Source organism: Megalobrama amblycephala, linkage group LG8, assembly GCF_018812025.1.
Source record: "Megalobrama amblycephala isolate DHTTF-2021 linkage group LG8, ASM1881202v1, whole genome shotgun sequence".
NCBI classification, from domain to species: Eukaryota; Metazoa; Chordata; class Actinopteri; order Cypriniformes; family Xenocyprididae; genus Megalobrama; species Megalobrama amblycephala.
The window spans coordinates 5,251,076-5,268,836 of NC_063051.1; the positions used below are offsets into that span (position 1 = coordinate 5,251,076).

Sequence of the window (17,761 nt, forward strand, 5' to 3'; positions counted from 1 at the left end):
TATGCTTCTGAAGTTAACCCTCTGGAGTCTGAGGCTGATTTGGGGCCTGGAGAAGTTTTGACATGCCCTGACATTTGTGCTTTTTTCAGTTGTTCATAAACATATTAATGACACAAGTGTCATTACACTGTATTCAGCACAAACTAGGCTACCATAATATGTGAGGAACATGTGTGTACATGTTTGTGTTTTTGAAGGAATAACGTTTATGCGTGGTTACTGAAAAAACAAAAAACTTAAGTCACTGATATAAGGCCAATAAAAGTATATTAAATCTGTGTTCACAAGACTTTTGGGTATTGAAGGTTGTAGACAGGGACGTGCACAGGGGGGTTGCTTAGGTTGCCCGGGCAACTGCCCATATGCCCTTCTCGACTCACGTTGCCCTTCCGAGGTGGAAAAAAATAAATAAAAAAATAGTACAATGGATGCAGAATTTCACGTAGGCCTAGATAAAAAAAAAAAAAATCTCAAAGCCTCATTCACTTCCATATTCGGGCACCCGTCCGAAAGTGAAAGTCAGTATAGGGGAAGGGCAAACTCTGTTTACGTGGCTGCAGCGCTGCACGCGACCGGCACCTGAGCTGAGCCTGCATGAGCGGCACTAGAAGGAGATTGTCGCGGTTGTCGGGTGAGACGACTTAACGTTGTCGGAAAGGTGAGTAAGGTTATAATCGTTAACGAAAACGAACGAAAATAACGAAAACTAGGTGGGGGAAAAAATCGTCGTTAACTGAAATGAAAATAAAAACGAGGCATTACAAAAAAACGATAACTAACCAAAACTGTAATGTGTGTTTGGCAAAACTAACTAAAATAAAATAAAATTATAGATTAAATGTCCTTAGTTTTCGTCTTTGTCAATGTCTTTCATAGAGCAAACGTTCAGCTGCATTTCATTTCCCTGCGTCTCTCACTTACGCGTCTCTCTCACATACTCGCGCGCGCACAGCCCCTCCCCTCCCCTCCCCTCCGTGCACACCGCGCCTCCATGAGAACGAGTGTTGGAAGCAAGTTCGCGAAAGGTTGGTATCTCGTGAAAACCTTTACACAATCACACATTAAAAAGTGGTATAAAATATTTTTAATTCTGAATATAATTGTGTCAGTGTGTTAATGTCGACCTGAGAAGCGATTGCTACTTTAGAAAGTTAACTAGACGCAAGTTTGAGGTAAAATGCACTTGGGTTGTCGATGTCAAAACACTATTTAAGCTGTGATTCAAGTAAGGAATAATTGACGACGGGCCGTTGAATTATTAGAGGGGGGTTAGGGGAGTGGTTGGTAGGGGAGTGCCCTTTTTTTAGGTCAGAGCAACTGCCCCTCAAAATTCCTGTGCACGTCCCTGGTTGTAGACTAGAGTTTTTGCTTCAAAATTATGTAAAAATTATGCTGACTACTCTTTCATTTATAACAATATACTGATTTAGTTTTTGTAAGACACTTTTTGCCAAGAAACACGGTATGCGAGGAGGCGTGAATCTCCATGAATAATGGCTCATTCTCACCTGTGAAGACAAAAGAATTGAATAGTAATGACCTGAAAAGACTTGCATATTAATGAGGCATTTCAGTCAGGTAGGCTGTGAAAAAAAACTTCTGTGATGTCTCAAGCTCATCATGGTATATGAAACATACAGAAAAATTTTATTACAATATAAAATAATGGTTTTATATTATACTTTAAAATATAATGTATTTCTGTGATGCAAAGAGTCTGAATATAGGCTTTTAGTTTAAAAGCATGCACATTTGGAGAAATATAGGATTCTCATATGTTTATGTCAATTTTCTATACAGAGGAGTTATTTTTTATTTAATATTCATTGTTATCTCTATGAGCGCTGGTGTTTGCAATTCATACTGCAGCCGGAGGGCGCTCTGTGCATTTTAGTTCACAAATTCACCTAAGAAGACGACGATATTCCATGAATGGTGTTTACCAATTCATACTACAGCCGGAGGGCGCTAAAGAAACAAAAACTCACTTAAAACTTATCAATAGAAGAAAACAAACAGGAATTTACTGAATGTCTTCCAGAGATCGCTAACCATGGCTTTTTCATCCAGATAAACAATTTTCAAGGCAATAAATACACGATTGAGATGATGAATGCATGTGTTGTCTCTGAATTTGCCTGTGAATAGCGCTGGCTCCGTGGGCGTGGCCGCATTAGTGGGTAATGAGCTGAATCACGGACTTCTGACATGGCTCTCTTTTCATACAGATTACATAAACACAGAATGTTTGTTTTCGGTTTGACTTGCACGATTTAAAACCTGACATTTCAACGTTTTGTTAGACATAAGTATGAATTTTTTGTGATTAGTATTCACTAAGTTACACTTCATTTTCTGAGAACTATCAGATTGGACTTCGTTCAGAGGGAGATGAGAGATCACGCATCATGTTAGTTTTCTTTATTTTACAAAAAGCACAACATTTTGTTTTTACTCTGAGTGTATACAAATAAAAGGAGATATTCTATTGTTTCAATTGATGTATTACTTATGTCTCTATGACAAAAAATGACAGAGTATTTTAAGTCTGTTTTGCTGCAATGTGAAAAAAAACCTGCAAAACGCGCCGGCGCGTTTTTAGACCTCAGAGTGTTAATTTACTTCAATTCAATGGCTAAATACGTGATATTTGATGTTGTATAGGCTATTGCAGTGGTTCTCAAAGAGTGGGATGTATTGTGAGGGGAGCGCATGCGACTTCCTAGTTCTCAAATCTTGTTCTCTTTGAATGTTCAAATCAAAGATTCAGATATAGGCTACCGCATTAGCGATAGAACTAATGCGATTTCTGCACAGTTCTCGTGTGCGTGCCTGATTTGAATGAGGGAGGACGCGATTCTGAGTGAATATGCCTTAAAGGCCCGCTGAAGTGTCTTGGAATGCGTAGCATTATTCACTGTGTTGATGTAATTTCAACTGAAAACAGGAAGACAGGGCGATATATCAAACAGCCCCGCCTCTTTTTTAAAATAGCCAATAGCGTTTTGTTTATATCACAGCTTGGCCAGAGCCGTTAAAGTAAAATCTCTTTTTCCTTTTAATATCTAATACTTATAATCTAATATCTTAATATCTACGTTTATCCTCCTAATCTCCTCTATATCACTTTAAAGGTCCCGTTCTTCGTGATCCCATGTTTCAAACTTTAGTTAGTGTGTAATGTTGTTGTTAGAGTATAAATAAAATTTGTAAAATTTTAAAGCTCAAAGTTCAATGCCAAGCGAGATATTTTATTTAACAGAAGTCGCCTACATCGAACGGCCAGTTTGGACTACATCCCTCTACTTCCTTCTTTAATGATGTCACTAAAACAGGAATACACAAGAGTTGCGTTTGTAGAGTGTGTTTGTTGCCATGTCATCGAAACGCTGTTATTTTCATCCCGCAGTCCAATCACCGGGTCTGATTCCGGCTCAAATTGATAGGGTAAAATTAAAGACATGTTTACAATAACACTGAGTGCGTGCATCTCCACGTTATGGTAAGAGGCGTGAACTTTCCGGGCAAGGTTCGCTAAGCTGCTGTCGAATCACAACACAGGAACCGCTGGCACAATCAGAACTCGTTACGTATTTCTGAAGGAGGGACTTCATAGAACAAGGAAGTCATCAGCCCGTTTTTATGACAGTGGAAACAGCGGTATACAGATAAGTAAATTATGTGAAAAATACAGTACTGTGTTTTTTTACACGCGAAACATGAACACATGTTATATTGCACACTATAAACACAATCAAAGCTTCAAAAAACCAAGAAAAACGGGACCTTTAAAATATAGTATTCTGTGCATAATTTAAATGGGTCGATACCTTTTGTGGTATGAGCCGACTCGCGGATACGTAGTGTAGGAGGGGGCAGGACTTCAGATTCTAGAGAGCATTTGATTGGACAGAAGATTGGATGAGAAGCTAAAGTGCGATGTGATGTCATGAAAATCCGTGATCGATTTTAGTGGAAGTGAGAGTTGTGAATGCTTATATCTCCTAAAAGCAAATTGTGTCATTGTTTTGGAACACACCAGCTTATGCATAACATTAAGGCTAACATATTCATACTAAAAGCTAAAAAACTTCAATTTTGATTTCAGGGGGACTTTAAATTACGGTCTGTTTTAAAAATAAAGCATAAAGAATAAAATCTTTCATGTGACAGTCGTGGTCCAGTTGCAATATTATGATGTGTTGCAATGTGTATTGTGTGGTAGTTGGTGATACAGATTTTCTATATGTATAGAAAAGACATTTTGTGTGGCGAGTGCCTGAGTATGTATGCTATGGCTTTGTGCTTTATTTGCTTATTTGGTCTCCAATCAAGCATTTTTATATAGTCATTGTTATTTGTTATTCCTAGTACAGGCATGTTAACTGCAACACAATATTGTTTTGTTTGACTCATTTTCATAAGAGATGTTATTCAGTCATATATAGTTTATTCGATTACTAAGTAACAAAACAAACAAGTGGGTGTAGAACACGATAATGACAGATCAAACAACCTCAACCAAATCCTCCAAAGTGGAAAAGCGAGAGAGCAGTTTCTGACTGAACAGTGAATGAAATCGAGGAGCCGAGGAAAGAGAAAAGAAAGAATGGATGTGATCCCCTAGGCAGTGCCCAAAACAATGTCAGGTTTGTTTCGGCCTGGTTGCGTGAAGACTAAGCTTGGTGGAACTGGCAGCTTGCCCTCCCGTTCGCTCTCTTTACTCCCTCCCGCCACTCTATTCCAACCCTGTTGCTTTCAGGAGGAAGCATTCCTATGAAGTTCATCAGCCCTCTTTCTGTTTGTGTGGCCATAATGCCAGCTTCATCCTTCGAGCACTTAAAAAAGGACGTGCTGGGGACTGGAAGGGCCCCGTCAGTTCAGCATCGGCACAGTGGCGCTTTGAGTGTTCTCTCTGTCTGGCAATCTGCTCACGCTATCAAACAACTCTCTCTTCCTGCCAAAACCTGCCTCTGTCTCTCCTTCAACCAGTAAAGGGGGCATTTAAAGGGTCTTGTTCACATTACCGCCCAAGTTCAGATGAATGGCCTCTTTGCAGAACAGCTTAGCATCAATAATAGATGTTATATTTGTTCGCTGTGCTTGTTAAGACAAACATTACTGTTAATGTGCATACTTAGTATTTAACTCATCCCTATTTATGCTATTATTGATTGAATGATTACTTTGATGATTGATCAACCACCTGCCAACAACCCAAAACATCCTAGCAACCACTTAGTAATGCCCTAGCAACCACTCACCATGGCAACCCCTTAGCAACATTCGAAAACTACTCAGAACAGTTTAGCAATAGAATGCAACATTTTCAGTGGCCTTGGTTCCGAAAGTATTTTTTCCATTGGGATTTTAAAACAGTTTTGTTAAAGAGACATAAGTCATGAACCAAACCAACCAGCTACTGTATGTGGTGAATCCCAACATTGCAAACGTTTGATTTAAAGCAAAAACATTTTTGAAAATTGGAAAAAAGACAAAGGTACTTTAACAGTTAAAGGGATATTTCACCCAAAAATGAAAATTCAAATAATGATTTTTATCATTAAAAATCATTTTCCCTATGAAAAAAATGCATAGGATTTTTTTTACTTCCGGAACCCTATGAAATAAATTTTTCCTCAGTTAGTCAATTAACATTCCAAGCATGTTAAACAGGAAAGGGGAAAATGGTTCTGGCTTAAAGAAAACACACTTAAGTGATGAACTGTCCTGATTGGAAGCCGATCAAAACATCTGTCAGACACCGAGCTAGATTTTACATTGAATAATATGTGAGTCCGTCATGCATTTCAGGCAATCTCGAGCCCTGTAATGGGTAGGAGTCACTGATAATTAAATTAATGGTAGCGAACACATGAACGAATCCATTTTAATTGAATTTTAATTAGGAGTGTTTATGGCTCCTGTACGTTTAATGATGTTTCCTGTAATTGATGGCACATTGTATGATCTCACCTCACACGGAAACTTGACACATGAAGAACATCATTTCCTGGAAACCTGAAAGACTAATTATTCCTTTACCTATATGGGCACTCTTCCATTTGACAGATAAGTCAGCGGCACCTACATCAGCATATTTGAAGCAAACATGTCAACCCTTCCCGATTTCAAACTCTCCCCACACCCATTCACCCATTTCCACATCATACATCACGGCGAGCCCATTCCACCCTCAGCATTGTTGGAGAGGGGTGGGGCTTTTGTGTTTAGAGTGTGTGACAGTGTCCTGCCCTGTGCTATTTGCTCTGTCGGCAAATCACATGGTCCCCAGGGGTCTAGTCCTATTTGTGAGGTACAGATGAACTGTTGCTGTCAATCAGGTGGATTTAAGTCAGAGGTTAAGTCAGAGGTTATCAACATTTTTTGGTCCATGGTGATCAATTTTTTTTTAGAAATCTTGCACCTCACCAATGCAACAGAATTAATATACTTTAGAATCTTACAGTCTGCAGTTGATTTTAATTTGTATTTGTTATAGTGGAAAGTGCACATCTGAATCATGTTGTAGCCTATATGTCACAATACTTTAATACATATTACATATACATATTTTGTTTAACCTACAGCTAAAATTATGTTTACATTTGTACAATAAATATATACAGTATATATAAATCTTCTGCGATCCTATGCATATCTGGCGAAGCATGTTTATCAGAATGTTGAGAACCTCTGATTTAAAGGGATAGTTCACCCAAAAATGAAAAGTCTGTCATTATTTGCTCACCTTCATGTCATTCCCAAGACAAAATAAGATATTTTAAAAAACACTAGGGTCAAAACAACATTGGACTCCATTGACTTCATTGTATGCAATGAACTAACAATTGGGTGAAACATTTGGATTTCTTTAAAAAATTAGCTAAAAATGACTATATTGTTTTTCTCAGATTTAAGCACAGTTCTCTGAAATGATTGTATTGGAGTTTTTGATAAAACAAGCATCACTATTGCTGTTGTTCATGTTTAGGGTTAGGGATTTGAAAATATATATATATTTTCTAAGAGATTTTTTTTTCTATTTACCCTGGTGGATGATAAAATGACTGTAAAAACCCATAGACTTACACTGAAGCAGCGACCTTACCCATATATGTATACCACCATAGCATATAGTCTTGTGTGGGCTCTTTTGAATGCCCAGTACAACCTAGTTGCACGCTAGCAACCACATAGCAACACACTAAAAACCACTTTGAACACCTTAGCAACTGCATAGCAACGTCCTTGCAATCACCCAATACATCAGCTACTAGTACTTTAGAAAATATAAAAACATAGTTATAAATGGCTAAACTAATGCTTTTCTCAGAAATGGTCTTTATATGTTTGTCTGAAAGATGTGTGTTGCAGTTTTTACTTTTTAATATGAAATAATACGAAACTAAGCTAACCAAATTAACCCTATTTAACCATAGTGGCAGTGTTACAAAAGGCAAAACATGGATCTTGACATCTATGGCACAAAACATAAACAAGTCTCCCCATGCCTTAGTGATTTAAATGCAACTTCCTCCATCCAGAATTCCTTCACTTCCATTCATGCTCTCTCATCCTCTCTCTCTCTCTCTGTATCTCTCCTTCTTTGTCCACTCCATGTGAAAAGCGCTCAGATCTGGCTTTGTGGGAGTGATTGTCACTCGTTTAATGAGCTTCTTTGCCAGACGAGAGGCTTTGGCAACATATGTCCCCCCAGTGCCTCTCTCGCGCCGCACCGCTCAATGCGCTAGTGGCGGGGCTCTCTCCCGCGTATGCTGTGGTAGACGTTTCTCTTGATTTCCTCAGCACTCTCTGTTTTTCACGCCTGTGGGATTAGACTGAGCAGAAGAGGAAGGGTTCGACTGTCGTTCTGAGGAAGAGCGGACAAGAATGAAGCAGATTCCTGTGAGTATTTAGGCTTCTGTTTGATGGGTTTGTCTGAGCTTGATATAAAAGCAACCCGGTAGAGGGAATTACTACTGCAACTACTGTAGAGGTGTGTGCTGTGACCTCTGCACGTGTGTGACAGAAAGCCTTTGGGGGAACAGTGAAGCAGTCTGTGAAATGCAAAATCAGTTTCTTTTTATCCAGTATAGGATTTAATATTAAGTGCTACCTTTTTTATTTTTACTTTTTTGCAAGTTTCTTGTAAGTAATGTCCATGTCAGATGGATTGTAATTTTCAATTATCACTCACATATGTTTTTGCTTATTAACTCCCATGTTTTGTTCTGTTTCCATTTGGGGAAAAATCTACTTTACAATGAAATAGGTTGTTAATTTTAATACCTTTTCTTAATCTTATGAGAATTGATTAAAAACTAAATTTTAACTTGATAACTGTCTTCAAACATCTTATGTTTGTGGTCTTAGAGAGACCATATTATGCATATAAATAATTAAAAAAAAAAAAGTAATGTAATGATTTTTCAAATGCTTCTGCGAGATAAACTCCAGTAAAACCTCCAATAGAAACAATGGGTTACACTTTAGAATAAGTATACAGTAATAAAGTACTTACAAATCATTTGCAAACTATTAGTTTATAGTTAATTCATAGTTAATATATTGCAGTCTCTACAATGTTAATATATAAATAGACTATATACAAATAATGAGTTCTTCATTCATTGTCACTGTAATTAACCAAATTATTATTGTTTAATTAGCTCATATGTAAAGAGTTAGATAATGTTTTTGTTAACTTATTACCAGTAAATAGTTCTCACTTTAGATTAGGTCAAGGAACCTTTATTAGACATGAATTGCATTAGTATTAAGTGTATATATATATATATATATATATATATATATATATATATATATATATATATATATATATATATATATGACATTTTCCCATTTTCTGTGACCTAATCATAATAACCAGTTAACAATTCCTTTATTACGAGCTAATTAAACTATAATAATTGTGTCAATTACAGTTACAATGAATAAAGAACTCACTTTTTGTATGTAGAACAATATAGAGACTACAATATTAACTACTGTTAACTATGAACTATAAACTAATAGTTTGTTAATGATTTGTAAGTACTTTATTACTGTATACGGTATAAGGCAAAGTATTACAAACAAGGTTACATTTCTGAAAATCCATGTCAACTTTGTGGTATACAACAGAGGGTTAAAGTTCAAAAGTATCTCCATGTCATTTCATTTAGGTCAGAGAATTTTCAAATTTCAAGAATTTGAGGGGAAAATAAGTGGTTAAGTTCTAAATTCATATTTTAACAATTAATTATGATTATTATTTGTACACATACATTCTTAGCTTCTCTGAGACAAGTCAATCTCAATAGAACATAAGGGTTCAACTTTTTTTAAATCTTTTTTCATGATGTTGGTTATTTAGGATGCTGAAATGGTTTATTTGCTCTGTAATCATTTGGATAATTTTCCTATGGATTTTAATAAGCTCCTCCATCAGGTTATAGAAGTGTATCCAGTAAGCAACTTTTTTATTTTGCAGTTTGCTTGTTTTTTTTGTCTGAATTGAAATATCTCTGAAACTGCTTTGGAAATATCCCTCTACAACTTTGTGTCATGTTTTGTTTCATAACACATTGATAAAAAGCCCAGTGGTTTATCTGAGCATTGAAATGACAAAATCCAGAACGTTTCGATGCTTCCGACAGAACTGTCAAATAGCTTATTTTTAAACAAGATTATCCAGATGTTAAGGAACAAGTTGTAACATGTTCTAAATTAGTAGCTCACATGAATCACTTTCTATACACCACAAAAGTCAGTGGACACAGGTGTGCCATTGAATGGAAGATATACAGAGGGGAATTAGTGCAGTATTTACTCTATAACAAACACAAGATATTTCTTTGCCTTAGGAATAAAATATTCTGCCTACTAGAGGAAAAAAGTAAATTAGCTTTAGATTTGTCAGGGGAAGAAGATAATCTTGGGCACAAGTTCCATTTATCTTGTCTGGCTACAGCCAAGTCTCATCCTGGGTGATTGCCAACATCCGTCAGATCTGAATGAACGTAGCCAGGGCTCTTGCTGTGTCAGTTCCCACAAAATAACACTCCTGTCCCCCTGGTGTGCCTGTTTCCAATCCCCTCTACTTCAGGCCACTCAACACGAATAACGGCCTAATATGATCGCTGTCCAGGGCACACAGAATTCCACTCATCTCAAAGACTTCAAAGAAAGAGGGTAATGAAAAAAAAAAATATTATAAAAGCCGAGACACAAAAGGGAATTTCTCACTCAGCCAGGTCTTTCTCACATGTACTTGAAATGGCACATGTAGGGACATTTTTACACATCCTCTCTCTCCGTCCCTCCCCCTCCTCCCTACTTGACAGCACATCTGTGATTGCAGAGCTTTTGAACGATCTCTTTCATTCTTCACAGCCGTCTTCTTTGACCTTAGCTGTACGCACAATTTGTTCCTTTCTCGCTCTCAGATTGGGCTTGCTCAAAACACATCTTTAGAACATTGCGTTCTGGTCATTAACTTATTTTTAAATAGCTGAAATTGTGAAATATTGACAAGCAATGCAAGGCATCTGCTGTATTTTAGGGTGCTTGAACTCTACAGCTTTTGTTGTGGACCCGATACGTCACAGTTCAGTTTGTTTGGTTGGTAGAAATGCAATCTGGCCTAATTTGCGGGAGTGAATCTCTATTGAGTATAATGCGTTTCTCATTACAGCTTGTTTCCATTGAAATTGCCTTTAGCGTGCAACATTCTTTGCTCCTTTTTCACCCATTTTACAGCAATCTGTATGTTTTGGTTTGGTTGTAAAACCAAAGTGGCAAGAACATGAATAAAACAGTGAAGCTGGTACCTCCACCTGATTCATTACTTATTTACAGCTGTAAACAGTTGCCGATGGGACTTGAGTTGATGATGTAAATGACTTGAAAGTCAAATACTACAGTGTAAACAGAGACTTGAGGGGGCAGAGGGAAGGAAACTGATCCAGGAGAGTAGTGGTGAGGACTTTTATTCATCCAAGTAACTCTTTTGAATCTGGTAATTGAAATATTTGTTCATTATTTCTACAGGTTAAACCATTATGCCAGACAAGTGGCTGTCTTTTGTGTGTTATCAGTGAGTCAATGAATCATTTACTTGTTAAAATAAAGGAATCGACCAAAACAAACCATATAGATTTTATAAATGTTTCAATAAAGTTTCAATAATGTAATGTGCTTGGGCCATTTTAATCGTGTTTATCATTCAAGTCAGCCTTCAAAATTGACTCACGTGCTGACTTGAACGAACAACGCCCTGCAGATCCTTCATTCAGTTCATTCACGAACACGGTAGTTCAGTTCATTCACAAAAGAGATTCAGTTACTCTTGTTTAGTGTTCGTTCGGTTGGGCCAACCAATGAAATTATCCTTCATAACCCACATTTGAACTCTGTTTGCTCATGCTATCTTTAAAGACAGGGACACAGTCACACATTTCAAGTAATTTGTTCAAAAGATTTGTTTAAAAACACTGATTTGTTCAGATCCAGTAGACATCAGCTTATTAGAAAAGTTAAGAAAACAGCATTAATTGTACAGATACACATTATATAGGCCATTAATTCTTAAAAGCAGACATGAGTTATAGGCCATTTTGTTATTATCTCTCATCTGTCCCTTGGTTTTTCACCTGGTGTGTATTTTTGCACGACAAGAACATTTATGAGAGGAAGTGAGACATTTTCCACTAGGGAACCCACTCCATAAAATCCAAGAAAAGCATGTAACAGGTTGATGATTAGGAACTGGTCTGGGTTTGATGGCACTTTTAAAATAAATTGCACTGTTGACCAGGGATACGTTAATCTCTGTCAGAGCAGTTCACGGGGGTCACAAGGTCATTTGCCATCTCTCCAATGGGGACTTAAGGTTAGGAGCTCTTTTCATTGATTATAGTTCTCTCGCTCTCTTTTCTCATCTTTTTTCGCTCTTCTTCCTCTCTCACGGTTTCATAATCCATCTGTACGTCTCAGTCAATTCTCCTGCACGTCATTCTACGTTTTGCTCATCCACTCTCCCACTCCATCAAAAAACAATCTCTCCACTTCTCCGTGCTGCAAGTTCATGATCCACGCCCACGCCATCCCTTGCCCCCATCCATCTACATTCTGTCTCCTTCATTCACTCCCACATCCCTCTCCCATCCCCTGTCAATGACTGAGACGGTTTATGACTTCTGCTTCCCACTATCTTATTCCATAGCTGTCTTCCACCAGCCCACATCTTTTCTATTCTTGCCCAAATGCTTGCTTTCTCCATCTAAGCGCAAATCATCCCTACAACATTCCTTGCTTGTTCCCCTGTCCCATTCCATTCCTGCCTCGACGCTTTGTTCAGGCTGCTGTATTATTGATGGACTGGTAATTGAACCAGTCCGTTTCTGGCATGCATGTTAAAACAGACTGAAGTGGAGTCAAATCTCAGTTAGCCATAGTTATTATTTAATATCGTTTCAACTTCTTAATCTCATTTAGTTGTCTCCGCTTTGCCCGAACTGAAGTTTTAATTATGTATATGTTGTGTAGCTGATGGCTGTTGAGGGTGTTATTTATACATTATTTATGCTGATTTTAACAGTTTTGCTTTTGTACGGCATGCTAGCATTGTGACTTGTAGTAACCATCTTAAAGGGCTTGAACAGTTAAGTTCTCAATTTTCTGATGGTTCAAAGGATTAGTTCACTTCGGAATTAAAATTCCTTATAATTTACTCAACCCATGTCATCCAAGATGTTTATGTCTTTCTTTCTTCAGGATTTTTATCCATATAGTGTACTTCAACGGTTACCAACAGTTTCAATGCAGCAAGGGTCGTATCTAGCGAAATGATCATCTATTTACAAAAAAAATTAAAATTATATACTTTTTAACATCAAATGCTCATCTTGCACTAGCTCTGCAATGCAGCACACTTTATGTAATTATGTTGGAAAGGTCACGTGTGACGTAGGTGGAAATATATATATATATATATATATATATATATATATATATATATATATATATATATATATATATTTTTTTTTTTTTTTTTTTCGTTTCACCAGATATGACCCTTATTCCTCATCTGGGATCGTGTAGAGCACTTTGAAGCTGCGCTGAAACTGCAATTTGGACCTTCAACTCGCCCTTGAAGGTCACTATATGGTGAAAAATCCTGGATTGTTTTCCTCAAAAACCTTTTTTTTTTTTTTTTTGACTGAAGAAAGAAAGACATCTTGTATGACATTGAGGGTGAGTAAATTATCATGAAATTTGAATTCTGAAGTAAACTAATCCTTTACGATTAATGGATATTTGTATTGTAGAATGATAAAGATAGATCGGTGCTCATAAAAAAGAAAAGAAAAATCACGAATGACATCTTTTTATGTGTTTCTTTGAGATCAGTGAGATTAAATGGTGAGAAAATGAGATATTTTTTTTGCATTAGTTTGCTGCTTGGTTTTTATTCTAAGAAAAAGACACTAGTAATCACTTATGTCATATATCTGAGATATCTCAACAATGTCTTGAACTGTGCTCATCAAAGTCTGGAATAAAAAGTAAAATATTTATCATCACATTCTTCCAAGATTGATTTATCATATGAATAGCTATGATTATTTTATTGCACTATACTCTTACAATATGTTAATAGAAATATAAATCTTTTGTAGGTTGTAACATTGTCTTTACTGTCACTTTTGATCAATTTAATGCTGAATAAAAGTATAATCTTACTTACCTCAAACTTTTGAATGGTAGTGTATCACGGTTTCCTCAAAAATATTAAGCAGCAAAAACTAATAATAAATGTTTCTGGAGCATCCAGTTCAGCTTATTAGAATGATTTCTAATGGGTCATGTAACACTGAAGCAATGGTTGCTGAAAATTGCAGGAATAGTGTTTGTATATAATGTGTGTATATGTAATACCCTGATTCATATAATACGCTGTTGCTGCTGAAAACATGTAGCCTAAATGTAATAGATATTTTCTTTTTTGTTCACAGTGTAATCAAGCTAAACAAGAGATTAAAGTGACTAAATGGATGAAACACTATAATTAGAGCACAAAATGAGGAGAATTTGTTAATTGCTCTTTAGTGCTAGTAATCTCACCAATTTCTTAACTGTGCGGAAGAGATTACATCAGAATCGGGGTCTTATCCAAAGGTTTGAGAAGGATATACAGCCTTCAAGACTCTTCAGGCAGCAGAATATATTAATCCAGTTTGACAAGACAGGGATGGAGCTAATCCCATTAGTGGCCTGCACAGTGTGCACACTAAGTTTTTATACTAAAAGGCACTTAAATTCTGAGTGTGTGCTGAGTAGCAGATATCCGTCTACTTATTGACAATGCTGTGGTATTGAGACCATCTGAAGTAGAATTACTGTAAGCAGGCAACTTTGCTAGCATTCACTCTTTTCTTGCTAGTTATTAAGAGTCCCAACATGTGCTCTTAAAGGGTTAGTTCACCCAAAAATGAAAATTATGTCATTTATTACTCAGCCTCAAACCTTTGTTAATCTTCAGAACACAAATTAAGATAGTTTAGTTGAAATCCAATGGCTCTGTGAGGCCTCCATAGGGAGCAATGACACTTCCTCTCTCAAGATCCATAAAGGTACTAAAAACATATTTAAATCGGTTCATGTGAGTACAGTGGTTCAATATTAATATTATAAAGCGACGAGAATATTTTTGGTGCGCCAAAAAAAACAAAATAACGACTTATTTAGTGATGGCTGATTTCAAAACACTGCTTCAGGAAGATTCGGAGCACAAATGAATCAGTGTAAATCAACCGATTTAAATCAACCGCGCGCTCTTATGTCAGTGTTGTTAATGGTGTAGTTATTTCAGAAGTTTCCTCGCACATTCAGTTTAATGACATTAAGTTCATAATTTCATTTTTCATTCATTGAACTGTGCGTATACATTTAGACATTTACATTATGTGTTTGCTCCGTCCATGCAATAAATGCGCGCCTTGAAACTGCTCAGGTAATGTCAATGAACCATTTCCGACTTTTCCACGCAATAAAAGCGTTTTATTTCAACAGTAGTGAAAGTGCAATGACTTAACAGCTTTATCAATGGCTTGAGCAGTTTGACTCAGGACTATTGTTGTCATAAAGGGTTAGTTCACCCAAAAATGAAAAATATGTCATTAATGACTCACCCTCATGTCGTTCCACACCCGTAAGACCTCCGTTCATCTTCGGAACATAGTTTAAGATATTTTAGATTTAGTCCGAAAGCTTTCTGTCCCTCCATTGAAAGTGTTTGTATGGTATACATCCCACACCGCCTTCGTTGCGGATCCGTCACTGCACGCAAGTAGACGCTGATACGGGTCCGTTCTTTTGCTGTGAGGGATACTCTCGTATACTCACCTTCATGTAGTTTCAAACCTGTTTTCATTTTGGAACTGTGGAAGCTTGTTTCCACCACTGAATAAAAAATATAATTGCTTTTTATCTCACAATTCCGACTGTTTTTCCCAGAATCGCATGATATAAATAAATGCAAGTTATAGTCAGAATTGCTTGACATAAAGTCACAATTGCGTGTTATAAAGTCACAATTGTGAGATATAAACTCATGATTCTGAGAAATAAAGTCAGAATTATGAGATATAAACTCGCGATTCTGAGAAGTAAAGTCAGAATTGTGAGATATAAACTCGCGATTCTGAGAAATAAAGTCAGAATTGTGAGATATAAACTCGTGATTCTGAGAAATAAAGTCAGAATTGTGAGATATAAACTCGCGATTCTGAGAAAAAAGTCAGAATTGTCAGATAAAAAGTTGCAGTTATCTTTTACTCTTTTTTTTCCGTGGTGGAAACAAGCTTCCATGTGGAACACAAAAGATGTATTCTAAAAATGTCTCGCAATGAAAGTCAATCATCAAAAGTCTTCAAAACGTCTTTTGTATTTCACAGAAGTCATGCGGGGTTGGAACAACATCTCTTTAAAGGGAAAGATTTCAAGAAAATCTTTTTTATCAATACAGTCTTTTCTATTATTCATCACTATTACTTTTATTTTGTATTAGATGCTGAAAATGGGCAAAACAATTCAATATAAAATATTTGGTGCTAAATATCCAATATCGATAATGATAAATAAACAAAATAAATAAATAATGTATTTAGAAGTAATAGAAGCATTTGGTCATTTATTAAATACGGCCAGTAATAATCAGACAAATGGCGATGCTTTGGCAGGGACTGATCCTGTTGTTTACGCAATAGACGTGATTGTTTTTCCTCCAGGCTTGAACAGCCAAGCACTCACACCGTGCCTCCCTTCTACTGCCAGTTTGCTTCCTATTTTTCCACTGTCCTGATTTACACTTATCCGCCACGCTAAATGAGTCTTCACGGTGGGCGAGACGAGTGCGAGAGGGGCTGGACGCCATCAGTCAATTGGGGAGAAAAGCTTCCTCTTGATTTCTCTCGGCCCAGTTTCTACCTTCTCCTCCTTCTCTGGCTCTTGCTCTAGACCGCTTTGCCCAGGCAGTGCCAGGTCAGAGTTCACACGGACCTTCCCACGCTGGGCAGCTTTTACCCCTTGCCAGTGTCATTAGACTGGGATGTGAGGATTAAGAACAGGCTGTAGTTGTTAAGAAAGTCCCACTTCAGTGTTTACAGGGTTTTTCTTAGGTGGGCTGTATGGGGATGAGCTTTGTTAGTTTGAATGTTGCAGATTGAAATGTTTAGAGGAGCTGCCTTTGTTTGCTACTTTGTCTTCATGACACTTCCTTTCAAATCCACTTACGAGTGGATGGAGTTGGTTAATCTGACCCATGTTGATCTATTTGTATGGAAGGCTTGAATATTCCTATTAAGACTCTTTTATGACAAGAGCTTCAGTATGCTTTGTGATATACAATTCTAGGGAGTGTTTAAGCAGCATAGAAACTAACTTTACTGTATTTTTCAGTAGTGTGACAGTAACATTGTACATGCTGTTTTTCCAATACTTTTTAAATTGAGTTGCAGTGTCGTGTCATTTATATGTAGTGTTGAAAAGTCTGATTTAAGTCAATCTATTTCCACTAAATCATTCTTACATACAGTATGTTGCGAAAGATCAGATTCATGAATTGTTTCATACTAAATGACTCTCTCAAATATGTTGCTATGGAAAATATGGATTTATTCTAGTGAATCTGTTCATACCGAACAAGTCTCTCTCACACATACAGTGTGACTCTCTCTTTCTTACATATGTTGCCATGGGAAGACTGCTGAAAACAAACTAAAAATGACTCTTTTCACACATTGCATTTGAAAGGCTGATTCATTCTAGTGAATTGATTCATTATAAAGGATTGTATCTCTCAAATTGTGTAATGTAAAGTCACAAGATTCATTCTAGTGAAGTGTTTTAATCAAATGGTTCATGTAAATGAACAGATTAACAAAAGTCCAAGTACAAGTGCACCATTTAAGATCTTGTTTTATAGCAGAATATTAAATAAAAGTTAAATTCTGCTGTTCATTACTATGTTTTCATATTAAGCCCTGTTTCCACCAAAGTTGCCTGGAACAGTTTGTCCCAGGAACTTTTTTCCCCCCAGACCTTTTGGTGTCTGTGTTTTCATAATGGTCGAAAGTACCGTGAAGATTAGTCCGATGACGTAGGACTGCGAGTGACTTTCACGTTCACGCTGGATTTCGTCCTCTGCATATATTCTTAATAAAGCCTGAGGTCCATCGGTCGTAGTTTTTAAACT

General features: G+C 36.8%; 1 protein-coding gene across 11 annotated transcripts in view; it reads left to right on the forward strand.

The window, feature by feature from the left end:
* chl1b (cell adhesion molecule L1-like b) overlaps positions 1-17,761 on the forward strand; it is a 113,769-nt gene that overhangs the window by 43,392 nt on the left and 52,616 nt on the right. For 4 of the 11 annotated variants that reach the window (XM_048198871.1, XM_048198877.1, XM_048198878.1 and 1 more), the window contains exon 1: positions 7,640-7,908. The exons of 1 other annotated variant lie outside the window; for it this stretch is intronic. The gene's annotated coding sequence lies outside the window, so the exon portion shown is untranslated. Of the gene's footprint in view, positions 1-7,636; positions 7,909-17,761 lie in introns of those variants that run through there. 6 more of the 11 variants (XM_048198874.1, XM_048198875.1, XM_048198879.1 and 3 more) reach the window with 5 other exon arrangements.